The sequence below is a fragment of the Amblyraja radiata genome, chromosome 2, assembly GCF_010909765.2.
Source record: "Amblyraja radiata isolate CabotCenter1 chromosome 2, sAmbRad1.1.pri, whole genome shotgun sequence".
In the NCBI taxonomy this organism is placed as follows: domain Eukaryota; kingdom Metazoa; phylum Chordata; class Chondrichthyes; order Rajiformes; family Rajidae; genus Amblyraja; species Amblyraja radiata.
In genome coordinates this window covers 112,881,158-112,894,136 of record NC_045957.1, presented here as the reverse complement: position 1 = coordinate 112,894,136, position 12,979 = coordinate 112,881,158, and the positions used below count along the sequence as shown (strand labels likewise).

Genomic DNA, 12,979 nt, shown 5'->3' with positions numbered 1-12,979 from the left:
CTGATGCTATGACCTCTGGTCCTAGACTCTCCAACAACTGGAAACATCCTTTCCACATCCAGCCTATAGAAACATAGAAAATAGAAAATAGGTGCAGGAGTAGGCCATTCGGCCCTTCGAGCCTGCACCGTTCTATGCCTTTCATTACTCTGTATGTTTCAATGAGGTCCCCCCAGCTAAACTCCAGCGAGTAGAAGTCCAGTGCTTTGTTCAGGTCAGGTCGGATGAAGTTCCCCCCTCCACGGGTACCATGTAATCCTGCGCTACCTGCTCCATGGTCGGATAGTCGGCGACTAAACCGTCTTCCCCCACCTGGTTTGCCAGGTGAGGAGGGGGCTGTAGACCCCTATCAGGACCAAAAACAAGACATGTTAAAGGGCTGATGAGCTCCTAGCGAGCCAACGGCCATCTACATTTCAGTGGAAGTTGCGATCACAGTCGTACGTAGCATTGTAAGGAAATTCCCGTTGGAAACCAGCTGTGTCACTAATGTTTTCAACGATGATGATGTCAAGCGCTCATCTTATGCTAACCATGCAATCATTTGTGTCTATCATTTACGTCTGTCTTTGGTGTAAACCAGCATTTGCAGTTCCTTCCCACACGTGATAAATATTTGTTGGGTATTGTTATTTGGAAGATTTCCAGAGCTGTGTTTTTGTCTGTCACAATGTTTGAGTGTGTTATGATTATATAAGCAAAATATCCTAAATTGACTATCTATAAACATAATGTCAGTCATTCTACAGAATGTGTACGGCTGATCGGCCTGTTATATTCAGAGCTTGTAACATCCTACACCAAGCAAATCTTGTTTGGAGGAATAGTTTTATATGCACTCCTAAGATGTACAGGTTTGTACTCCAGTACTCAAGTACTCCAGCTATAAAACTGTACCACTCCTCTCCCTTCTGTCATGGGGTAGACTGACTCCCCCCCCCCCCCCCCCCCCCCCCCCTCTCCACCTCCCCCCCCCCCCCCCCTCCTCACCTCCCCAATCTTTGCACATTCCAAATCCTTTCCACTTGTCACTTTAATTTCATGTTTCATGTATTTTGTGTTTTTATGACTGTTGGCAGATCAATTTCCCTCCAGGGATAAAAAAAAGTTCTATCGTATCAATAGACAGAAGACACTAGACAATAGGTGCAGCAATAGGCCAATTTGGCCCTTTGAGTCAGCACCGCCATTCAATGTGACCATGGCTGATCATCCACAATCAGTGCCCTGTTCCTGCCTTCTCCCCATACCCCTTGACTCCGCTATCTTTAAGAGCTCTATCTGACTCCCTCTTGAATGCATCCAGAGAACTGGCCTCCACCGCTCACTGAGGCAGAGAATGCCACAGACTCACAACTCTCTGTGTGAAAAAGTGTTTCCTCGTCTCCGTTCTAAGTGGCTTACCCCATATTCTCAAATATCGTATCGTATCATTATTGTAGTGTAGGTTAATTGGCTTAGTATTAATGTAAAATATCCCTAGTGTGTGTAGGATAGTGTTAATGTGCGGGGATCGCTGGCTGGCACGGGCTCGGCGGGCCGAGGGGCCTGTTTCTCTAAAGTAAACTAAACTAAACTAAATGTGGCATGTTGTGTGTGACTCTGTCTGTTTGTTGATGCAGATTGACAACGAGTGACATCGGGACTAGAAGATAGACGTCTGACTGCCTCTAGCCCTTTGCCAAGGCGCTTCGAAACAAAGCTGCCCAGCTTTGACTGATAGACTGGAGTATCACAGCTCATGTTGGGCTAATGCTCTGTGGAACCTCTCATCCTGGAAACGTTGTGAAACCTGACAGATGTTGGAATACTTCATTGGAATAAAAATACACGATGGGATATTGCAGAGTCACACAGCACTTCAAATTGGATTTGTGTACTGGAAGGTGTTACAATGGTTGGAATAATTCGAAAGGAACACCTTGTGTTTAGAATAATGTAACACGCTACAATAATGGAATAATGTGCTGGATTATGATTATAACATTGCATTGGAACAGAATACAGCAATTTATACTGGAGCTCAACTGAAATACAACATCCAGAGTGAAATGGTGGAACAATGTGCGGGAACACAAATGGAATATTCTACTGGAACCTTGAACCTGGCACGGTGGCGCAGCGGTAGAGTTGTTGCCTGACAGAGCTTGCAACGCCGGAGACCCAGGTTCGATCCGGACTACAGGAGCTGTCTGTATGGAGTTTGTACGTTCTCCCTGTGACCTGAGTGGGTTATCTCAGAGCTCTTCGGTTTCCTCCCATTGCTGGTCGATGGGCCGAAGGGCCTGTTTCTGCACTGTATCTCTGAACTAAAACCTGGGATCAGAATTACACATGGAATACAATAATACAAACTGGAATACGACACTGGATCATGGCAACATGTATTGGACAAGCGTATAGCGCCTTACTTTGGAAATGACCTGGGACAGTTCCCACCAGAATTCTGCTCTGGAATACAATATTTGATGTAGGAATTATGTACCGCAACAAAATACCTTGCACAAGAATAATCCATTGGAATACAAATCCTTTCTTTGGTCTTATAATACATTTGATGGAATAATGTACTCGATTACCACATCTTATGGGAATACAATCTCTTGTGCTGGCATAATGTGTTGGATTACCTGCTGCTGCAATAAATCACAGGTTTACAACACTTTACATCAGAATACTGTACTGGAGTACAATATGTTACTTTGGAATATTGGGAAACTTCTGCTGGAATTATGTAAGATTGTAATACCTTGCATTTGAATGATGCACGGGGGCACAACACCTTGCATTGGAGTGATGCATTGGAGCATGACAACTTGCATTGGAGTGATGCACTGGAGCATGATACCTTGCATTGGAGCACAACGCCTTGCATTGAAATGATGCATTGGAGCATGACAACTTGCATTGGATGCACTGCAGCATGATACCTTGCATTGGAGCACAACACCTTGCATTGGAATAATGCATAGGAGCATGACACCTTGCATTGGAATGATGCATTGGAACATGACACCTTGCATTGGAATGATACGTTGGAGCATGGTACCTTGCATTGGAATGATGCATTGAAACACGACACCTTGCATTGGAATGATACGTTGGAGCATGGTACCTTGCATTGGAATGATGCATTGGAGCACGACACCTTGCATTGGAATGATGCATTGGAGCAGGATGCATTGGTGTGACGCACTGGGTCACAACCCCTTGCATAGGAATGATGCATTGGAGCATGACAACTTGCATTGGAGTGATGCACTGGAGCATGATACCTTGCGTTGGAGTGATGCACTGGAGCATGATACCTTGCGTTGGAGTGATGCACAGGAGTACAACCTTGGTGCTAGTTGTCTTTGCTCGATTGAACGCATTATATTGGAGCAATGTACATGAACAGATGTAAAGAGAAAATGTGGGAGATTCTCAACAGCATCCGAGGACTAGAAAGGTGTAGAAATTTGGTAACCATTGTAAGTTGCTGGGCAAGGTGTGGGAATGAGGGGAAAAGCCTGTAATCGCGTGGAAAGCAAGAGACGTATTGACACAACAATGTGTGGGTTGACAGAGATGATAAAGGCTTGTTAATTGAAGCTGCTCCGTCCATAGAAGGTAAATAGACAGCAGTGAACTTAGTTTAGTTTAGAGATACAGTGCGGAAACAGACCCTTCGGCCCACCGTACCTGCACTGACCAGTGATCCCCGCACATTAACACTACCCTACACACACTGGGGACAACTTTTACTTTCACACCAAGCCAATTAACCTGCAAACCTGTACGTCTTTGGAGTTTGGGTGGAAACCGGAGCACCGGGAGAAAACCCTTGTGGTCACAGGGAGAACATACAAATTCCGTACAGATAGCACCCGTAGTCGGGATTGAACCAGGGTCTCTGGCGCTGCAGGCGCTGTAAGGCAGCAACTCTACTGCTGCGCCACCATGCCGAGCAAACAGGAAAGAGAATGACACTGTTGGATCTCTGAAATACATAACGCCATAGTTGACGTAAAAGAGAAAGTTGGAAAGCCCCTGCAGGTCAGGTCACATCTGTCTGCTACTGTCATATCCACACTTCTGTTTGATGCCAGATTTAGGCACAGTGGTGCAGCAGTAGAGTTGCTGCCTTAGATCACCAGAGACCCGGGTTCGATCCTTACTACTGGTGCTGTCTACATGGAGTTTGTACGTTCTCCCCGTGACCGCATGGGTTTTCCCTGGACGCTTCAGTTTTCTCCCACACTCCAAAAACATACAGGTTTGTAGTTTAATTGGCCTGGTAACATTGCAAATTTTCCCTAGGGTGTGTAGCACAGTGCTAGGATATGGGGAACGCTGGTTGGCGCAGACTTGGAGGGCCGAGGGGCCTGTTTCCTGTTATCTCTAAACTAAAGTAAACTCAATTTTAGCCTGTTCTGATTTCTATCAGTGTATAATGTTCACACAATTATACAACACAATGTGAATGCTACACAATGATTTTAAATTAAGTTGGGGAACAATTCAAAACATTGTAAAGCCTAAATGTTCATGGAATTAAAGAGTATTGAAACTGGTCCACAGTAATGTTTGCACTCTTCATGAACAATCTCTACCATCCATTTATCTTCCTATTTATTTCTCCTTTGGCATGGATTCATTAAGGGGAAACAATATATTTGCTTCAGTCTTTCACACAGAGGGTGATGGGTGTATTGAACACGTTGCCACAGGAGGTAGTTGAGGCTGGTACTATAACAACATTTAAAAGACATTTGGAAAGGTACATGGATAGGAAATGTTTAGAGGTATCTGGGCCAAATGCAGGAAGATTGGACTAGTGTAGATGGGTCACATTAGTCAGCATGAGCTGAAGGTCTGAAGGTCCTGTTTCCATGTAGTATGACTCTATGATTCTCGATGTCTTATGCAATTCCACATATCCGCCAGCCTGACCTTGAAGAAGCTTCTTATAAATCTCTTATTGGAAATATAATAGCCCTGCCGCCTTTCTGATAGCTTGAGGCAGTTCTGATATCACAGACAAATATGTTCAGTTCATTTATTTATTGTCATTCGATAAAAAAACATGCTTCCACATGAATCATGAATGAAATTTGTACTCAGGTCCGAGCAGCGTAAAACATCAATAAAGTGCAGTAAAGACATCAATAAATTCTAACATGTAAAAACCTTCCACAATAAAATCTAAATAATAATGAGTAAATAGTAAAAAGTAAAAAAAGCAACATGGTTAAAAGACAGCAGCATAATAATGTCCATAGCATCAGCAGCAGCAGCAGCAGCAGCAGACAGTTCACTGAGGTAGTGAGGGTTCAGTCAGTGAGGTAGGGCGTTTAAAAGTCTCACCGCCTCAGGGAAGAAGCTGGCTTTAAGCCTTGTTGTCCTGGCCTTTATGCTGCGCAGCCTTCTCCCTGAGGGGAGGGGGGCAAGGAATCCATTTGCCGGGTGGGTGTGGTCCTTCATGATGTTTGAGGCTCTGCTCTTGCACCTGCTGATGTAAATGTCCTCAATGGCAGGGAGGCAGTTATTTGTGATTTTTTGGGGGCAGATTTGACCACCCTCTGCAACGCCTTCCTGTCAGCAGCAGAGCATTTTTCGTACCACACTGTGATACACGGTGTGAGGACGCTCTCCACCACACACCTGTAAAATGATGTCAGGACTGGGGTGCTGAGGCCAGCCAGCATGCATCTGCTTCGTCAAGAAGTAAAGGCGTTGGTGGGCTTTTTTAATGATGCTAGCCCGTGTTACAGATCCAGGTGAGGTCATTAGAAATGTGCACCCCCAGATATTTAAATCTGGACACCATCTCCACAGCTTCTCCTCCGATGTAGAGGGGAGGGGGGATGTAGCTGCCTTTTCTGAAGTCCACAATCACCTCCTTTGTCTTCCCAACGTTGATGTAGAGTTGTTTGCTTTACACCAGACTGTGCAGGAAGGAACTGCAGATGCTGGCAGACACAAAATGTTGGAGCAACTCAGCAGGGCAGGCAGCATCTGGAGAAATGGAATAGATGCCATTTCCGGTCGACACGAAACGTCACCCATTCCTCTTCTCCACAGATGCTGCCTGACCCGCCGAGTTTCTCCAAGATTTGTTCTAATTCCACTACCTAGGTCTTCACAGATAGACAACGAGGTCGATATTTTGGGGAGAAGGGACTCCAGTTTTTCGCACTTCCCTGGTATTTATTGCACCATCCTTGTAAAAACTTTCTTCAATGTGTTTTCTACAGGTGTTAATCTGAAAATTAAGCAAATCTTATAGAAGTGTATAAAATCACGAGAGGACCAGATCGAGTAGATACAGAATCTCTTTCCCAGAGTTGGGGAATTGAGGACCATAGGACATTGGTTTAAGTTGAAGGGGGAAAGATTTAATAGGATTCTGAGGGGTAACATTTTTACAGAAAGGGTGTGGGTGTATTGAACAAGCTGCCAGAGGAGGTAGTTGAGGCTTGGACTATCCTAACATTTAGGAAACAGTTAGACAGGTACATGGATAGGACAGGTTTGGAGGGATATGGGCCAAGCCCGGGCAGGTGGGACTAGTGTAGCTGGGACACGTTGGCCAGTGTGGGAAGTTGGGCTGTATCACTCTATGACTCTATGAGGGGGTGGCCCGGTAGAACAGCAATAGATTTGCTGCCTTACAGTGTTAAAGACCCTGGTTCGATCCTAACTACGGGTGCTCTCTGTATAGAGTTTGCATGTTCTCCCTGTGACTGCATGGGCTTTTCCCCCCGGTACTCTGGTTTCCTCCTACACGTAGGTTATTTGGCATCTGTAAATTATCCCTGTTGTATAGGATAGAACTAGTGTACGTGCGACCATTGGTCAGCATGGATTCAGTGGGCTGAAGGGCCTGTTTTTACACTGTATTTCGAGACTAAACTAAACAGAGCTTTCTGCTATAAGTGAGGTTTAACAAGTGATCAAAGGTTGGGTCAAAGAAATAGGTATGGAGGAACAGCACAAAGTAACTGGGAAGATTTAAGGAAATAATTCCAAACGCTAGGATGTAGTCAGATGAAGGGATCAGAATTAGATGGGCACAAGAAGTCAGAATAAGAGGCAAGAACCGTCTTGTCTATCACTGCTGCCCTCTCCACCATTGTACCCGATGTTGGGGGAGTCCAGAACCAGGGGTCACAGTTTAAGAATAAGGGGTAGGCCTGAGATGAGGAAATACCTTTTCACCCAGAGAGTTGGGAATCTGTGGAATTCTCTGCCACAGAAGGCAGTGGAGGCCAATTCACTGGATGTTTTCAAGAGAGTTAGATATAGCTCTTGGGGCTAAAGGAATCTAGGGATATGGGGAGAAGGCAGGAACGGGGTGCTGATTTTGGAAAATCAGCCATGATCATATTGAATGGTTGTGCTGGCCTGGAAGGCCGAATGGCCTACTACTGCACCTATGTTCTATTTTTCTATGTTTCTATGATAGGATGTATAGGAGGCCCTGCTTGAAAAAGGCAGCCAGCATCATCGGAGACGTGCACTACCCTGGCTCAGTCTTATTTCACTTCTATCATCAGGAAGAAGGTATAGGAATCTGAAAACCATGACCACCAGGTTCAAGAATAAATTGAACTAGCAACCATCTCACAACACTATCTTCGGTTGCACTAAGGACTTCAGGATTTTTTGCACTAATATTGGGATTATTAATATATTTCTGTTTATTATACTTGTCTATTAATATTGTGCTTACAAGCCAGTTGCACTGCATGTGACAATCAAATCATTACATTAAAGGCCTGGATAGAGAGGATGTGGATGTTTCCACTAGTGGGAGTGTCTAGGGACAGAGGCCGTAGCCTCAGCATAAAAGGACGTACCTTTAGAAAGGCGATGGGGAGGAATTACTTTAGTCAGATGGTGGTGAATCTGTGGAATTCATTGCGACAGAGAGCTGTGGAGGCCATCAATGGATATTTGTAATGTGTGAGATTGACAGATTCTTGATTAGTACGGGTATCTGGGGGTTATGAGAGAAGGCAGGAGAATGAGGTTGAGAGGGAGAGATAGATCAGCCATAATTGAATGGCGGAATAGACTTGATGGGCCGAATGGCCTAATTCTGCCCCTTGAACTTATGAATTAAAGCCTCCTGACTCGTGGCTTGGACAGTTCTTGGAAGATTAGTTGGAGAATATTATTATGGCTAGTTCGGGAGGAGAGGAGCCAGGCCAGAGAAAACAATTGAACTCCATTCAATTTTTCATAGTTTACTTTAACCTGAGCTGATGTTGTTCAACAGACTGCTGACACAGTTACGGAGCTGTGAGAATTAGTATCGGCCAGAGCGTTGAACCTTGCTTTGCGCTTCCCAGCTACCCAGTTTCTGTTTCGAGCTGTTATCTTGTGTTCATTACACATTCATCCTTCAAATAAACACAAGTCCAGTGTACCCGCCGTGTAGACAGCTTGGTTTAAAAAATATGCTACCGATGTACTCTGTCAACACTTTCCCAGCTCTGCACTTGTGTAATCCTCGAGGCTGTCAGGATTTTTCATTAACTTCAGTGTCTATTGAACTTGTGAAATGTCACCTCACTTGGAGATCCCAGGGAGCTGAGGGCAGATCGCTCTCCATTGCTTCCTTGTGGAGACACATGTTTGAATAATTACCAAACACCTAAAACACATGGTGATCCTTGAAGAGACATTTATTTTCATTGTCCGTGATTGCAAGCTGCTTATAAAATTTGAGCTATTTGTATACAAGGCATTGGCCTACATCATTCTGTCTGGCAATGACTATCAAAATCATAAGTAGATTTTGCCTCTTTGTTTAAACAGCTTGGTTGATCTCCCCTGCTGTTTGCAGTCACATGGTTACAAGGTCATACGTGATAGAAGCAGAATTAGGCCATTCGGCCCATCAAGTCTACTCCGCCATTCAAACATGGCTGATCTATCTTTCCCTCCGAACCACATTCTTCTGCCTTCTCCCCATAATCCCTGACACCCGCACTGATCAAGAATCTATTTATCTCTGCCTTAAAAGTATCCACTGACTTGGCCTCCACAGCCTTCTGTGGCAAAGAATTCTACAGATTCACCACCCTCTGTCTAAAGAAATTCTTCCTCATCTCCTTCCTAAAGCAACATCCTTTAATTTTGAGGCTACGCCCTCTAGTCCTAGACCCTCCCACTAGTGGAAACATCCTCTCCATGTCCACTCTATACAAGCCGTTCACTATTCGGTAAGTTTCAATGAGTTTCCCCCTCATCCTTCTAAACTCCAGTGAGTTCAGGCCCAGTGCAGTCAAACGCTCATCGTATGTTAACTGAGTGCAGTAGTGTCACAGCTTGGATTTGTACACAAATGTTATGGTGGTAAGATATTTCAACGTTCTTCAAATTAACTGTGACACTGATACACAGAAATACACCAAGAGTATCGTGTTCAGTTCAGCTTTGGTCACCCTGCTTTAGGAAAGTAGCCATTCAATTGGAACGTGTGCAGAGAAAATGTATAGGATGATAGACAGCATCTCTGAAGAAAAGGAATATTCCTTTTCTCCAGAGATGCTGCCTGACTTGCTGAGTTACTCCAGCATTTTGTGCCCATCGTTGTTGTAAACCAGCACCTGCAGTTCCTTCCCACACACTTATAGAATGTTGCCAGGTCTCGAGGGCCTGAGCTACAGGGAAAGTTTGGGCAGACTAAAACTGTATTTCTAGGACTGCTGAGGATGATCCAAATGATCATGAGATATCTCAAATCATGAGTAGAATAGATAGGATGAATTCACAAAATCTTTTCCCCGGGGCAGGGGAAACAAGAATTCAAGTAGACATAGGTTTAAGGTAAGAGGGGAAATATTTACATAGATACATCGATATATAGACAATAGGTGCAGGAGTAGGCCATTTGGCCCTTCGAGCCAGCACCGCCATTCTATGTGATCATGGCTGATCATCCACAATCAGTACCCCGCTCCTGCCTTCTCCTCATATCCCTTGATTCAGCTTGCCCTAAGAGCTCTATCTAGCTCTCTTTTGCATGGGCTGCAGAACCGGGGGGGGGGGGGGGGGCTGTAGCTCCCCCACTTCTTTTGGCTAGACATGTTTCATAATGCGTAGCCCCAAGTTGCTCGAGTCGCTGTAGGAACGCCTGTGATTGACAGCAGCCGCCAACCAACCACTGCAACAGGTTAATTGTGCCGTCACCGAGGCCCCGTCGCCACTGCCGGCCAATCACAGCGGCCGGACTGGGATTCTGCTCCCCCAATGGTCAACTCTCGCCACACAGTTGGCCAATGAAAGAGGCGGAATAGAAGAGATTAGCCAATGGACACTACTTTGTGCGCGATCGAACGGGACATTTGAGCAAATCGCGACACTGTCTTTGATGGCGTTTGTAGGAAGGAACTGCAGATGCTGGTCTAACAGAACTTAGACACAAACTGCTGGAGTAACTCAGTGGGTCGGGCAGCATCTCTGGGGAGCATGGATAAGCGACGTTTCGAGTTGGAACCCTTCTTCATACTCAGTCCGACCCACTGAGTTACTCCAGCATTTCGTGTCCATCCTCATTGCTCACATGTGCTGGAAGGAACTACAGATGCTGGTTTACACCGACGATAGACACAGAATGTTGGAGTAACTCAGCAGGGCAGGCAGCATCTCTGGAGAAAAGGACTGGATGACGTTTCGGGTCGAGACCCTTCTTCAGTCTGTGCCTATCTCTGATGGAGTTTTCCAGTTATGAACACACAGAAGTTCGTGGACATTTTTATTATAAAAGTTGTTGCCCTGCCAATTCTGCATGTTATAGTCAAACAGAAGGAATGAGAAGAGAAGAAACAGAGAACTGCAGCTGCTGGTTAATACACCAAAGGACACAAAGTGCTGGAGGAACTCAGCAGGTCAGGCAGCATCTCTGGAGAACATGGATCTCTGGAAACATTGTCCTCCGGAGATGCTGTCCCATCTGCTGAGTTACTCCAGCGCTTTGTGCCTGAGAGGGAAAGAGAACTTGCAATCATTTCCATCATCAGTGCCCGACACCCGCCCGACTGCAATCCGGGCCACACAGACAGGGATAAGTGGGGCCAGCAACAGACAGGTTGGTGGTGTGGAGAGGAGAGGAGGTAACATAATTTGTATGACTTTTCAAACTCAGGAAATGTCATGATTATTTCTTGTCCCTTTTTCGGGAGTCAGGAGCGCATTTTCGGGAACGGAGTCAGGGGAAATGGGGAGAAGGCCGGAACGTGGTACGGGTTGGGGATGATCAGCCATGATCACATTGAATGGCGGTGCTGGCTCAAAGGGCCGAATGGCCTACTCCTGCACCTGTTGTCTATTGTCTATTGTCTTTTCCAACTACAAACATAGAAACATAGAAAATAGGTGCAGGAGTAGGCCATTCGGCCCTTCGAGCCTGCACCGCCATTCAATATGATCATGGCTGATCATCCAACTCAGTATCCTGTACCTGCCTTCTCTCCATACCCCCTGATCCCTTTAGCCACAAGGGCCACATCTAACTCCCTCTTAAATATAGCCAATGAACTGGCCTCAACTGCCTTCTGTGGCAGAGAGTTCCAGAGATTCACCACTCTGTGTGAAAAATGTTTTTCTCATCTCGGTCCTAAAGGATTTCCCCCTTATCCTTAAACTGTGACCCCTTGTCCTGGACTTCCCCAACATCGGGAACAATCTTCCTGCATCCAGCCTGTCCAACCCCTTAAGAATTTTGTAAGTTTCTATAAGATCCCCCCTCAATCTTCTAAATTCTAGCAAAATTCTAAATTCTAAACAAAACAAAATAACACTTGAAATTATAACACATTAAAAAGTGGGGGTGGGGGGGATGGGGGATATATCCCCCCACTTTTTGAGGTGGGGGGTGGCCTGTATTATTATCCCCCAGTTTTTGGAGGTCAAGCAATAATAAAAATAATAATCAACTGCTCCTATCTCTCATGTAGGCCCTACATTATCTTAAAAATACTTCAAAAAACATTGAAATCATACTTCTACAATGCATAAAAACATAGTTTTAATACAACAAATTTCAAAAAACTCCCTACCGTGGGAGGGAGAACGACCCCCTCCCACACCCTCCCCCCGAAGCCGGAGGTCAGTGATCACTCAGCCGCCCCGCTTTCAAAAACGCTCCACACCCACTGTTTTGAATGCATCATGTGAAGCGGCCTCCACTACATTCTGAGGCGGAGAATTCCACAAATTCACAACTCTCTGTGTGAAAAATCTAATAGAATAGAATAAGAATAGAATAGTTTCTTTATTGTCATTGTAACATGAACCATGTACAACAAAATTTAAAAATGTCAGCCAGTCAGTGCACCATTCAAACATTTCTAAAAGCTAACGATACATACAAGGTAAAATATTAAAAAAAGATAAACAACTAAAATAAATATCATGAACATAGCACGCATAAACACCCAGCCCTACATCCTTCTGTCGATTTCACAGTGTACCACAGTCCCTTAGTATGTATCGCCCCTGCGTTCCTTGGCGGCTACATTTAGTGCCTTTATAGCAGTGGGGTAAAAACAGTTTTTAAGTCTGTTTGTCCTTGTCCTTGTAGATCTGTACCGTCTGCCTGACGGCAACAGTTCAAACAGGGAATGTCCGGGGTGGGAAATGTCCTTTATAATACTCTGGGATTTTTTGACGCAGCGGGAACTGTGTAAGTCCTCCAAGGTAAGGAGAGGGCAGCCGACAATCCTCTGGGCGTTGTCAATGACCCTCTGGAGCGCTTTCCTCTGAGCCGCTGTGCAGCTGGTGTACCATACGCATACACAGTATGTTAGGATGCTCTCAATGGAGCACCGATAAAAGGACAGCAGCAGTCTCTGGAACTTGCAAGGCAACCTTTGCACACAGAGGGTGATAGGTATATCGAAAGATCTGCTAGAGGAGGTAGTTGAGGCAAGTACAATAACAACATTGAAAAGACATTTGGACAAATATGATTTATGAGGATGTT

The 12,979-nt window shown here is 45.1% G+C and overlaps 2 long non-coding RNA genes across 3 annotated transcripts in view; both read left to right on the top strand.

Moving 5' to 3' along the window:
* Positions 1-3,593, top strand: part of LOC116967114 — a 41,667-nt gene extending 38,074 nt beyond the window's left edge. For both annotated transcript variants that reach the window (XR_004410146.1, XR_004410147.1), the window contains exon 2: positions 1,623-3,593. This is a non-coding gene — a long non-coding RNA (uncharacterized LOC116967114). The remainder of the gene's footprint in view (positions 1-1,622) is intronic.
* A 261-nt stretch (positions 3,594-3,854) lies between these two features.
* LOC116967109 lies at positions 3,855-10,399 on the top strand. The gene is made up of 3 exons (XR_004410143.1): positions 3,855-5,035; positions 6,446-6,450; positions 10,384-10,399. It is a non-coding gene; the product is annotated as an uncharacterized LOC116967109 (long non-coding RNA).
* Positions 10,400-12,979: the final 2,580 nt, after the last annotated feature.